Source organism: Pristiophorus japonicus, chromosome 1 (assembly GCF_044704955.1).
Source record: "Pristiophorus japonicus isolate sPriJap1 chromosome 1, sPriJap1.hap1, whole genome shotgun sequence".
In the NCBI taxonomy this organism is placed as follows: Eukaryota; Metazoa; Chordata; class Chondrichthyes; family Pristiophoridae; genus Pristiophorus; species Pristiophorus japonicus.
Window position 1 is genome coordinate 312504451 of NC_091977.1, and position 12827 is coordinate 312517277.

Below are 12827 nucleotides of genomic sequence, written 5' to 3' on the forward strand. Positions count from 1 at the left end.
CACGTGGGAGGATGATGACCAGTATAGTGCGGATCCAGATATACAATCCGAGCTACCAGAGGGGGAAGTGTATGGACTGTATTCGTTCCTAACAAAGAGCCAACCGATAATGATTAATGTGAAACTTAATGGTATGCCGGTACCAATGGAATTGGACACGGGTGCGAGTCAATCAATAATGAGCCAGAGGACATTCAACAAGCTGGAGGACAATAAGGCTGTGAGACCTAAGCTGAGTCCAGTCAATGCCAAGTTGCGTACGTACACTAAAGAACTCATAACGGTGATTGGCAGTGCAGTAGTCAATGATGGTTCGGTTCATGATTTACCATTATGGATTGTTCCAGGCAATGGTCCAAAGCTGTTTGGCAGGAATTGGCTAGAAAAAATCAAATGGAATTGGAATGATCTCAAAGCACTGTCATCGGAGGATGATACTCCATGTGCTCAAGTGCTGAGCAAGTTCCCCTCGCTGTTTAAACCAGGCATCGGCAAATTCACGGGAGCCAAGGTGCAGATCCACGTGGACTTGGATGCAAGACCCATCCATCATAAAGCCCGGGCGGTTCCGTACATGATGAGGGAGATGGTTGAAATCAAACTGGACAGATTCCAGCGTGAAGGGGTCATATCACAGATCGAATTTAATGAATGGGCCAGCCCCATTGTTCTTGTGTTGGAAAGTGATGGCACTGTCAGGATTTGTGGAGACTACAAGGTAACGATCAACTGAGTTTCAAAACAGGATCAATACCCATTACCAAAGGCTGATGACCTGTTTGTAACGCTACCTGGGGGGGTCGTTCACTAAACTAGATCTGACGTCGGCCTAAATGACACAAGAGCTGATCGAGACATCGAAGAAACTTACGTGCATCAACACACATAAAGGACTGTTTATCTACAACAGGTATCCTTTCGGAATTCGCTCAGCTGCAGCCATATTTCAGAGGAACATGGAGAGTCTACTGAAGTTCGTCCCTAGAACCATCGTGTTCCAAGATGACATCCTGGTCACAGGTCGTGACATCGCCGAACATCTGAACAACCTGGAAGAGGTTCTATATCGTCTGCACAAAGTGGGACTCAGACTGAAACGTTCGAAGTGCGTCTTCATGGCACCGGAAGTCAGAATTCCTGGAGAGGAAAATTGCTGCTGATGGCATCAGGCCTACAGACTCGAAAACCAAGGCCATCAAAAATGCACCCAAGCCTCAGAATGTGACAGAGCTGTGTTTGATCCTTGGTCTACTCAACAACTTTGGTAATTTCCTACCTAGATTGAGCACTTTATTAGAGTCACTGCACATGCTGCTAAGAAAAGATGACAACTGGGTTTGGGGTGCGTCTCAAGACAGAGCTTTTGAGAAAGCTACTAATCTGCTGTGCTCTAACAAGCTACTGGTACATTATGATCCATGTAAGCATCTAGTATTGGCCTGTGATGCTTTGTCATATGGAGTTGGTTGCATGCTCCAACAAACTAATGAGTCGAGTAAACTACAACCTGTTGCGTATGCTTCTAAAAGTTTGTCAAAGGCAGAAAGCGCCGACAGCATTGTAGAGAAAGAAGCACTAGCCTGTGTGTATGAGGTTAAAAAGATGCATCAGTACCTGGTTGGGCTTCGGTTTGAACTGGAAACAGATCACAAGCCACTCATTTCATTGTTTTCAGAAAACAAAGGTATCAATACCAATGTATCATCCTGCATCAAAGGTGGGCGCTGACATTATCTGCCTATGATTATGTCATTCGCCATAGATCTGGCACCGAGAATTGTGCCGATGCACTGAGCCATCTGCCGTTGCCCACACCAGAGGTGGAGATGCCACAACCGACAGACCTACTGTTAGTCATGGATGCTTTTGAAAGTGAAGGAACCCCAGTTACGACCCAACAAGTTAAAACCTGGACCAGCCAGGACACGACGTTGTGTCCTTAATGGTGATTGATCTGCCATACCCAAGCAAGTGGGTGATGAGGCCAAACTTTACAACTGTCGCAAAGACGAACTATCCATTCAGTCAGATTATTTAATGTGAGGTAATCGTGTCGTTATGCCGAAGAAAGGCAGAGAGAAATTTGTACATGATCTACATAGCACTCATCCCGGTAAAGTCACTGCCAGGTCTCATGTATGGTGACCTGGAATTGACTCTGATCTGGAATCACATGTGCATCACTGCAACACTTGCATGCAGCTAAGTAAAGCACCAACGGAATCGCCGCTGAGTCTGTGGTCGTGGCCATCTAAACCATGGTCCAGGATCCACATCGACTTTGCAGCTCCCTTCCTGGGAAAAATATTTTTAGTTGTGGTGGATGCATATTCCAAGTGGATAGAGTGTACAATCATGTCATCCAGTACATCCACAGCTACCATTGAGAGCCTTCGTGTCATGTTTGCCACTCATGGTCTGCCCGACATCGTTGTAAGCGACAACAGACCTTGCTTCACTAGTCTGGAGTTTCAAGAGTTCATGAAACTCAATGGTATCAAACATGTGAGGTCAGCACCATTCAAACCCACATCTAATGGTCAAGCAGAGCGTGCTGTCCAAACCATCAAGTAGAGTATGAAACGTGTAACTCAAGGTTCACTGCAGACTCGCTTGCCATGCATATTGCTTAATTACAGGACAAAACCCCACATGCTTACCAGGGTCCCCGCTGCTGAACTATTGATGAAGAGAGGTCTCAAGACCAGGCTCTCTCTTGTCCACCCTGACTTGAACGATCATGTTGAATACAGACATCAAAGTCAGCAGTGGTATTATGATCGCGCTGCCGTGACATGCGACATTTCTGGTAATGATCCTGTGTATGTATTAAATTATGGTCAAGGTCCCAAGTGGATTGCCGGTACTGTTACGGCCAAGGAGGGTAACAGAGTGTTTATCGTCAAGCTCAAAATGGGCAGACATGCAGGAAACGTGTTGATCAGATAAAACTGCGGCACACGGATGAACTGGAACAGTCTGAGGAAGACACAATCAGTGACCAACCAACCTACCCTCAGTCATCAGAGGACTCCGCTGTCATCGATTAATCTGGACTTTCAATCACTGACATGGTCATTGCCACTCCCATCAGATCGGCTACCCAGCCCCGAGTCATAACAGACTCAGAACGCGGGGGAGAGAGAGACACGGGGGTGGTGGGGTGGAGAGAGAGAGACACAGGGGAGAGCCACAGGACGGGGGCGCAAGAGACACAGGGGAGAGAGAGAAACGGGAGCGGGAGAGACACGGGGGAGAGAGTGAGACACCCGGGGGTGGGGAGGGGGGGGATGGGGTGGGGGAAGAGAGAGAGACACAGGGGGAGAGAGAGAGGTACTGAGGGGGTGAGAGAGACATGGGGGGGGGGAGAGATACAAGGGGTGTGTAGAGACAGTTACGAGGGGGGGAGAGAGAAACATGGAGGTGGAGAGAGATACCGGTGGCGAGAGAGGGACACGAAGTGGGGGGAGAGAGACATGGGGGGGAGAGAGATGGCAGGGGGAGAGAGAGAGAGACAGCGAGGGGGTGGAGATAGACACAGGGGTGGCAAGAGAGAGACACGGGGGGGGAGAGAGACACGGGGGAGAGACAGACACGGGGGGGCGAGAGAGACACGGGGGAGAGGGTGACATGGGGGGTGAAAGAGAGAGACACAGCGGGCGGGGAGAGAGACATGGCGGGAGAGAGAGAGACACGGGGAAGAGAAAGAGACATGGAGGGGGGGATAGAGAGACACGGGGGGGAGAGAGACATGGGGGCGGGGGGAGAGAGACATGGAGAGGGAGAGAGACATGGGGGGGAGAGAGAAACACAGAGGGGCAGAGAGAGAGAGACACGGGGGGGAGGGAGGCGGTGCGTAGGGAGAGACATGTGGGAGAGAGAGAGAGACACGGGGGGGAGAGAGAGACACAGGGGGAGGGAGAGAGACACGGGGGAGAAAGAGACACGCCGGGGGAAAGAGAGACACGGGGCGGGGGGGAAGAGAGGGACACGGGGAGAGAGAGAGGGAGACACTGGGGGTTGAGAGAGACATGGGGGGGGGAGAGAGAGACACGGTGGGAGAGAGAGAGACCCGGGAGAGAGAAAGAGACATGGGGAATGCGGGGGGAGTGAGAGACATGGGGACAGAGAGACACGGAGGTGGGGGAGAGACACACAAGGGGATATAGAGACACTGGGCGAGAGAGAGACATGGGGGGAGAGGGAGAGACATGGGGTGAGAGAGAGACACGGGGGGAGAGAGACACGGGGTTGGCAAGAGAGACACGTGGAGAGAGGGTGACACGGGGGAGGAAGAGAGAGACACAGCGGGGGGAGGGGGGCGGAGAGAGACACGTGGGGGAGAGAGATTCGGGGGGTTGGAGAGAGAGACACGTGGGAGGAGAGAGAGGCACGGGCGAGGGTGAGAGAGACACGGGGGAGAAAGAAAGACTGGGGGGGAGAGAGAAACATGGCAATGGGGGAGAGAGAGAGACGCAGAGAGGGAGAGAGGGACACTGAGGGGGAGACAGACACGGGGGAGGGAGAGAGAGAGAGAGAGACACTGGGGGGGAGAGAGAGACACGGGGGGAGAGAGAGACACGGGGCAGGAGGGAGAGAGATGGTGAGAGAGAGAGACACGGGGGAGAGGGAGAGACACCGGGGGGTAAGAGAGAGACACGGGGGTGGGTGGGAGAGAGAGACACGGCGGAGAGGGAAACACGGGGGGAGAGATAGAAACCCGGGGGCGGGGGGAGAGAAAGAGAGAGACACGGGAGAGAGAGAGACACGGGGGGGGGGGGCTGAGAGAGACGGGGGGAGAGACATGCTGTTTTCGTTTCCCGGTCTGTGGCAACTAGTGCCATCGGGTGCATGCAGCGTGGGATAGACCTGGTGCAGGGTATCAGGATCAGTTCCTTCACCCTCCTGAGGTCGCTGGTCTGTAACTTGTGGGGACACCTGGGGTAGAGCATCAGGATCAGCGCCTTTACCCTCTCGAATTCGCACGCTTGCTACTTTTGGGGACACATTATTCCCGGCATCTCGCAACAATATTTTGTTCACAATCTTAATCGGTTCGTTACATTGATTGCCATGCATACAATGTCTCTTTAGGTTCAGTTGGTTGCAGGTCTCCTTTAAGAGAACCCTGCTGGCTTTACCCCAATCAAATCCTTTGTTGGACACCACGTGTTGGTCCCTCAGCGTTGCACCTCGTGGTCTGGCCATGGCCATCTTTTTTTTCAGCCACGCTGCACCTCGCTGCAGCAGGGACACCATCTTGCCTCTGTCCTCGAGGTCGACTGCCTTGAGCCTTCTCTCCCACGATTCTGCCACAAAAGCTGGTAGAGTGCCTGTGAAATTGATCTTCCTCCCCAGGAGTCCTGCCACTGGAGCCGGGAAGGTACTTTTAGGTCGTTCCGGTCAGATCATTGCCGCACAGTCATGATGGACGGTCTGTGCCTCAGGTGCTGCGCTGGTCTGTTCTCTGGTGCCTGGCCCAAGCGAAGGTGAGGTTTTGCTCTGCCTCTGAGCATGGGGGACATCGATCGCTGGAGTGAAGAGGTCTTCCCATTTCCACTGGATCTTCTCCATCCACCTTCTTCCGAGTAGCGTTGGACCATCACCTGCAACAATCCACAGAGGTAACTTGTGCACCACGCCATTATGGATTACACTTAAATCCACACTACCAAGGACTGGGATCAGCTCCTTAGTGCAGGTGCGCAACTTTTCCTGTACTGGAAACAGCTCGGGTCGTTTTTCGTTCCATAGCCTCTCAAAGGCATCCTGGCTCATCACTGACTGGCTCGCTCCCATGTCCACTTCTTGGAAGACTGGAATGCCATTTATCTCGACTTCCATCTTCACTGGAGGACAATCGGTGGTGCAGGTATATACTCCATACACTTCTTCTTGGGGCTGAGCTGCCTCTGGCAAATTCATCATACTCCCCGCTGGATTCAAAATCATCTACCGAGTCCTCTGCTTGACAGTGAGTTGTATTTCTTTTACACATACGCTGGAGGTGGCCCTTCATGTGACAGGCTTTGTATACGGACTCCGCAAACCGACACTGGTGAGCCCTATGGTTTCCTCCGCAACGTCAGCATGGTGCTACTCGATTAGCACCCGCCGGCGGACTCTGAGTTCTGGAACCCTGAGGTCTGTGCTCTCTGCCCTGGGCAGAGCCACCTTCTACAGTCTTGCCTGTGAAAGGCACCATTCTGTGTACAGTACTTGCCGGGTTTGAGTCCACAGGATGAATAATTTGCTTGGTGCTGCAGTTCAAAGTCATGAATGCCTGACTGATGCTGTTGGCCTTCTGCAGGGTGACTGTGGTGTCGGCAGATAACAGCTTGTGAAGGAGGCCCTCATGGCCAATTCCCATAACAAAGATGTCTCGCAATGCTTCGTTAAGGTGCGTGCCGAAATCATATGGTGGCGCAAGTCTCCTGAGGTCGGCAGTATATTTTGCAATCTCCTGGCCCTCAGGTCTGCGGTGAGTGTAGAATCTGTGCCTAGACGTGAGGATGCTCTGCTTTGGTTTTAGTTGGTCACAAATTAGTTCAGTCAGCTCATCACATGTCTTATCCTTGGCCTTCGTGGGTGCCAGCAAGTCCCTGACGAGGCCGTAGACCTCGGGCGCACAACTAGTCAGCAGTATGGCCTTGTGCCTCTCCGCCAATGTGTCCGTCTCGCTTGCTAGGTCATTTGCCACGAAATATTGTTCGAGCTTTTCCATATAGGCATCCCAATCATCACCCTCTGTGATGTCTTTTAGTGTGCCAAAGGTAACCATAATCACGTGAAAGTCCTTATTCTCGTAGCCAGTTATTATGTCTGTGATGTACTTATGAATGGCTCCACGAGGCAATGTGTTGTACTCAAACTGTAGTGACCTTGATCCTTTATTCGTAACTCCAGAGTGAGGCACAAGCATGGTGGGCAGCCTTTTATACAGCCCCTGCCACTTGGGCAGGAAACCCCAGTCTCCACCAGTTGCACCCTCGAGTGGTGCCAGCATAGTATATATACACAGTGTAAACCTTATTGATAGTACATCAGGTAAACAAGTCTCCATCTTATGCAACTATACAGTGACTACACAGAGAGTGTATCTATAGTCTGCATATATAACAGGCAGTGAGAGAGACGTGAGTGGAGAGAGAGAGACATGGGGGGTGGGGTGGAGATAGACACGGGCGGGGTGAGAGAGAGACTGAGGGGGAGAGAGACACAGGGGAGAGAGACACGGGGAGGATATAGACACTGGGCGAGAGAGAGACACGGGGGGGTGGGGGGGGAACAGAGAGATGCATGGGGGGTAATATGTCCTTACTAGACAGTATAAATGCACACGAGGCCCATACTTGAGAGAAGGTCACTCTGTGACCAGTTACCTTTATTACCAAGATCTCAAGAGACTGAAGATGGGTGGAGCTTCCCCTTTTATACCTGCAAGTCCAGGTTAGGAGTGTCTCCCACAAGTTCGCCCCCTATGGTCAATGTTCTCAAGGTGTACAACTTAGGTCAGTTTATACATGGGTTACAATGATAGTTGAATACATGACATCATCTCCCCCCACAATTGGGATCACAGGTTAAGTCTCTCTGGTGGTTTACGCTCCCTTGTAGAGCGCCTGAGTTGGGGCTCCGGTTGTTGGGCGCTGGCCTGAGTGTCTGCTGTTTGCGGTGCCTCAGTCCTGTCCGGACTGCCCACAGTGACTGGGCTCTCCTCCACTTGGTTCTGGTGTTCGGTCACCTGTGCTGGAGTAAACTCTACGTCGTGTTCTTCCTCTGCTTCTTCTATGGGGTTGCTGAACCTCCTTTTAGTTTCATCCACGTGTTTGTCACAGATTTGTCCATTGGTAAGTTTAACAACCAAAACCCTATTCCCCTCTTTGGCAATCACAGTACCGGCAAGCCATTTCGGCTCTGCAGCGTAATTAAGGTCAAAAATAGGGTCTTTAACATCAATACATCGCGCACTCGCATTCCTGTCATGGTAGTCACAGTGTGACTGATGCCTGCTCTCAACAATTTCTTTCATAGTAGGGTGTATAAGGGATAACCTGGTTTTGAGCGTCCTTTTCATTAGCAGCTCTGCGGGTGGAACCCCTGTGAGTGAGTGTGGTCGAAATCTATCGGCCAACAGGAGGCGTGATAAGCGGCTTTGTAGGGAACCCCCTTGGATTCTGAGCATCCCCTGTTTGATTAACTGCACTGCTCGTTCCGCCTGGCCATTGGAGGCCGGCTTGAACGGTGCCGTTCTGACATGGTTGATTCCATTACCTGCCATGAAGTCCTGGAATTCAGTGCTTGTGAAGTATAGGCCATTGTCGCTGACCAAGACGTCTGGTAGACCATGGGCGGCGAACATTGCCCGTAGACTTTCTACCGTGGCAGAGGATGTGCTTGAATTTAAAATGGCACACTCAATCCATTTGGAGTAGGCGTCTACTACAATCAAAAACATTTTTCCCATGAAAGGACCTGCGTAGTCCACATGGATGTGTGACCATGGCTTGGCGGGCCAGGACCAGGTGCTAAGGGGGGCTTCCCTGGGTGCGTTGCCCAGCTGAGCATACATATTGCACCTGGGAACACAAAGTTCCAGGTCTGCATCTATCCCTGTGTGACCTGGCAATTGCCTTCATCATGACAATGCCCGGGTGGTTATTGTGAAGTTCTCTGATAAACACCTCTTTGCCCTTCTGGGGCATGACTACTCGGTTTCCCAACAGTAGGCAATCGGCCTGAATCGAGAGTTCATCCTTGCGCCTATGAAATGGTTTCAACTCCTCAGAGCATGCCCCGTACGTGGCTGCACAGTCCCCATTCAGGACATATTTCTTAACTAAAGACAGTAGCGTGTCTTTATTTGTCCAGACTTTAATCAGACGGGCTGTCACAGGTGAGCCTTCGTTTTCGAAAGCTTCAACAGCCATGACCATCTCAGCAGCATGCTCAGTTGCCCCTTCAGTGTTGGCTAGTGGGAGCCTGCTGAGTGCATCGGCACAGTTTTCAGTGCACGGTCTGTGCCGAATTGTGTAGTCCTAGGCGGTTAACATAAGTGCCCACCTCTGTATGCAGACCGATGTATTCGCATTTATGGCCTTGTTGTCAGCCAAATGGGATGTTAGGGGTTTGTGATCTGTCTCCAGCTCAAATTTCCTGCCAAACAGGTACTAGTGCATTTTTTTTACTGCATATACACATGCTAGCACTTCCTTTTCTACCATCCCATCGCCCCTTTCTGCCTGGGACAGACTTCTGGAGGCATAAGCTACCGTCTGTAACTGACCATTGGCATTCACATGCTGCAACACACACCTGACCCCATAGGACGACGCATCGCACGTTAAAACTAGTTTCTTACACGGGTCATATAACGTTAACAATGTGTTGGAGCATAACAAATTGCGTGCTTTATCAAAAGCCCTTTCCTGGCTGTCCCCCCAGACCCAATCACGACCTTTGCGTAGGAGCACGTGTAGCGGCTCTAATAACGTGCTCAATTTGAGAGGAAAGTTGCCAAAATAGTTCAGGAGCCCCAGGAACGAACGCAGCTCCGTCGTGTCACAGGGTCTGGGTGCTCTCTGGATCGCTTCCGTTTTGGACCCAGTAGGTCTGATCCCGTCTGCTGCTTCCCTCCTCCCCAGAAATTCTACCTCTGGAGCTAAGAAGACGCACTTCACCTTTTTCAGTCGCAGCCCTACCCGGTCCAGTCTGCGTAGCACCTCCTCCAGGTTGTGGAGGTGTTCTTCAGTATCGCGACCCGTGATGAGGATGTCATCCTGAAAAATCACCGTCCTTGGAATGTTCTTGAGGAGGCTTTCCATATTTCGCTGAAAGATCGCGGCGGCTGAACGAATCCCGAACGGACATCTGTTATACTCAAACAACCCCTTGCGTGTCGTGATGGTGGTCAGTTTCTTCGACTCACTCGCCAGCTCATGTAAGCTGAGGTCAGGTCCAATTTTGAAAAAAGTTTGCCACTGGATAGCGTCGAAAAGAGGTTCTCCGTTCTCGGTAGTGGGTATTGGTCTTGGAATGACACCCGATTGATGGTGGCCTTGTAATCGCCACATATCCTGACCGACCCATCTGCCTTGAGAACCCAGTCACTGAATTCGACTGGCGAGATGATGCCTTCCCTCAGCAGGCGGTCCAATTCTCATTCTATCTTTTCCCGCATCACGTACGGCACCGCTCTGGCCTTGTGGTGTACTGGCCTGGCGTCCGGGTTTATGTGAATCACTATCTTGGCCCCCAAGAAAGTGCCGATGCCGGGTTGAAATAATGAGTCAAATTTGTCCAGGACCTGTGAGCATGATACTCGCTCTACAGAAGAAATTGCATTGACATCGCCCCATTTCCAGTTCATGACAGCAAGCCAACTCCTCCCCAGTAGTGCGGGACCATCCCCCGGGACAATCCAGAGTGGCAACCTGTTCTCCGAATCTTTGTGGGTCACGACTACCGTGGCGCTGCCTAGTACCGGAATGATCTCCTTTGTATATGTCCGTAGCAGTGCATCAATCGGCAATAATTTTGGCCTCCTGGCCTTGGACACCCACAATCTTTAGAACGGTTTGATACTCATCAGGGACTGGCTGGCCACCGTGTCTCGCTCCATTAATACTGGGATGCCATTGAGGAGCACTTTCATCATTATCGGTGGCGTCCTGATTTATGAACTGTATATGTGCTCCACATGAACTCACTGAACTTCAGCTTCCAGCGATTTCCTCCAGTATTTATTTGGCCTCGTAGGGCTTACATCAGGCCCGTCTTCCTCGTACATCAACCTGGCTGCAGGCTTCCTGCACATACGCGCCAAGCGACCGCTGACCTGCAGTTTCTGCAGGTATATTGCTGATACCTGCAAGCTCTGGCTGGGTGTTTGCCTCCACACCTCCAACATGAGCTGAAGGTCCCGTTGTTGGAAACAAAAGGTCCATTAACAGTCGATCGTCTCTGACTGTCTCTGTAACTGTCCTTAAGCGCACCATTAACAGGTGTTGATGACCCCATTACTGGCCGCATTATCCATTGCGATGGCATGAATTGCCGTTCAGCTAGCCATTGTCTCTGTTGAATTCCCCCTTTGGGTTCGACTGCATGCTGGGGCATGTCCGATTGCCCTTGTCTGCCTAGAGAACTGTGTGCCGCATTAACAGTGTTGACTCCCTGGTCGTTTGCCGCATTTGAGCCAAGATTTTTGCCATAAATCATTCTGGTCTCTTCCTCCCCTGAGGTAATTGTCTGGGCTATCAGAGCCGCCGCTTCCAAGATCAAGTCTTTGGTCTCAATCAGTTTCCTGAAAACCCCAGCGTGCCCGATGCCCTCAATAAAAAAGTCTCGCAGCATCCCCGCTCTGCATGCATCTGGGAACTTACATAGGCTCGCCAGTCGCCGGAGATCTGCCACAAAATCTGGAACGCTTTGCCCTTCTCGCCGCCGGTGCGAGTAAACCCGGTGTCTCGCCATCTACATGCTGCTCGCCGGTTTAAGGTGTTCCCCGATCAACTTACTGAGCTCTTCGAACGTCTTGTCTGCCGGCTTCTCTGGCGCTGAAAGGTCCTTCATCAGGCAGTATGTTCTGGGTTCACAAACCGTCAGGAGATGAGCCCTGCATTTGTCGGCCGAATCCTGTCCCAAACATTCCTTAGTGACAAAACTTTGTTGTAGTCTCTCAATAAAGTCGTCCCAATCATCACCAACACAGTACCTCTCGTCTGTGCTGCTAGTGGCCATGCTCACGTGGATGAAATCCCAGTTTCTAGTTGCCAATAATATGTCCTTACTATACAGTATAAATGCACACGAGGCCCATACTTGAGAGAAGGTCACTCTGTGACCAGTTACCTTTATTACCAAGATCTCAAGACTGAAGGTGGGTGGAGCTTCCCCTTTTATACCGTAAAGTCCAGGTTAGGAGTGTCTCCCACAAGTTCGCCCCCTGTGGTCAATATTCTCAAGGTGTACAACTTAGTTCAGCTGAACATGGTTTACAATGATAGTTGAATACATGACAGGGGAAGAGAGAGACACGGGGGGAGAGAATGACACGGTGGGGAGAGAGTGACATGGGGGGAGAGCGAGAGACACGGTGGGAGAGAGAGAGACACGGTGGGAGAGAGAGAGCCATGGTGGGGGAGAGAGAGAGAGACCCGGGGGGTGGGGAGGAAGAGAGAGACACGGGGAGAGGGTGAGATACGGGGGGAGAGCGAGACACGGTGGGGGGGGGGGAGGCGAGAGATATGGGGGGGGTGGAGAGAGAGAAATGGGGGAGAACGAGACACGGGGGAGAGAGACATGGGCGGAGGGGTGGGGAGACATGGCGGGGGAGATTGAGAGACACGGGTGAGAGAGAGAAACAATGGGGGGAGAGAGAGACATCGGGGGCAGTCAGTGAGATAGACACAAGGGGGGGAGAGAGAGACCCGGCGTTGGGGGTGGGGGGGCGAGAAAGAGAGAGACACGAGGGAGAGAGAGATGGGGGGAGGGCGGTGGTTGAAAGACGCAGGGGAGAGAGAGACACCGGGGGGAGAAACACGAGGCGGGGGACACGGGAGGAGAGCGAGAGAGACACGGGGGGAGACAGAGAGAGACACGGGGTGGAGAGAGACACGGGGGGGTGGGGGGAGAGAGAGACATGGGGGAGTGTGAGACATGTGGGGAGAGAGAGACACGGGGGTAAAGAGAGACACGGGGGGTGGAGAGAGACGTAAGTGGAGAAAAAGACATGGGGGGGCTAGAGATTGACACGAGGGGGCGAGAAAGAGTCACAGGGGGAGAGAGAGAGACAAGGGGGAGAGAGACACGGGAGAGAGAGACAC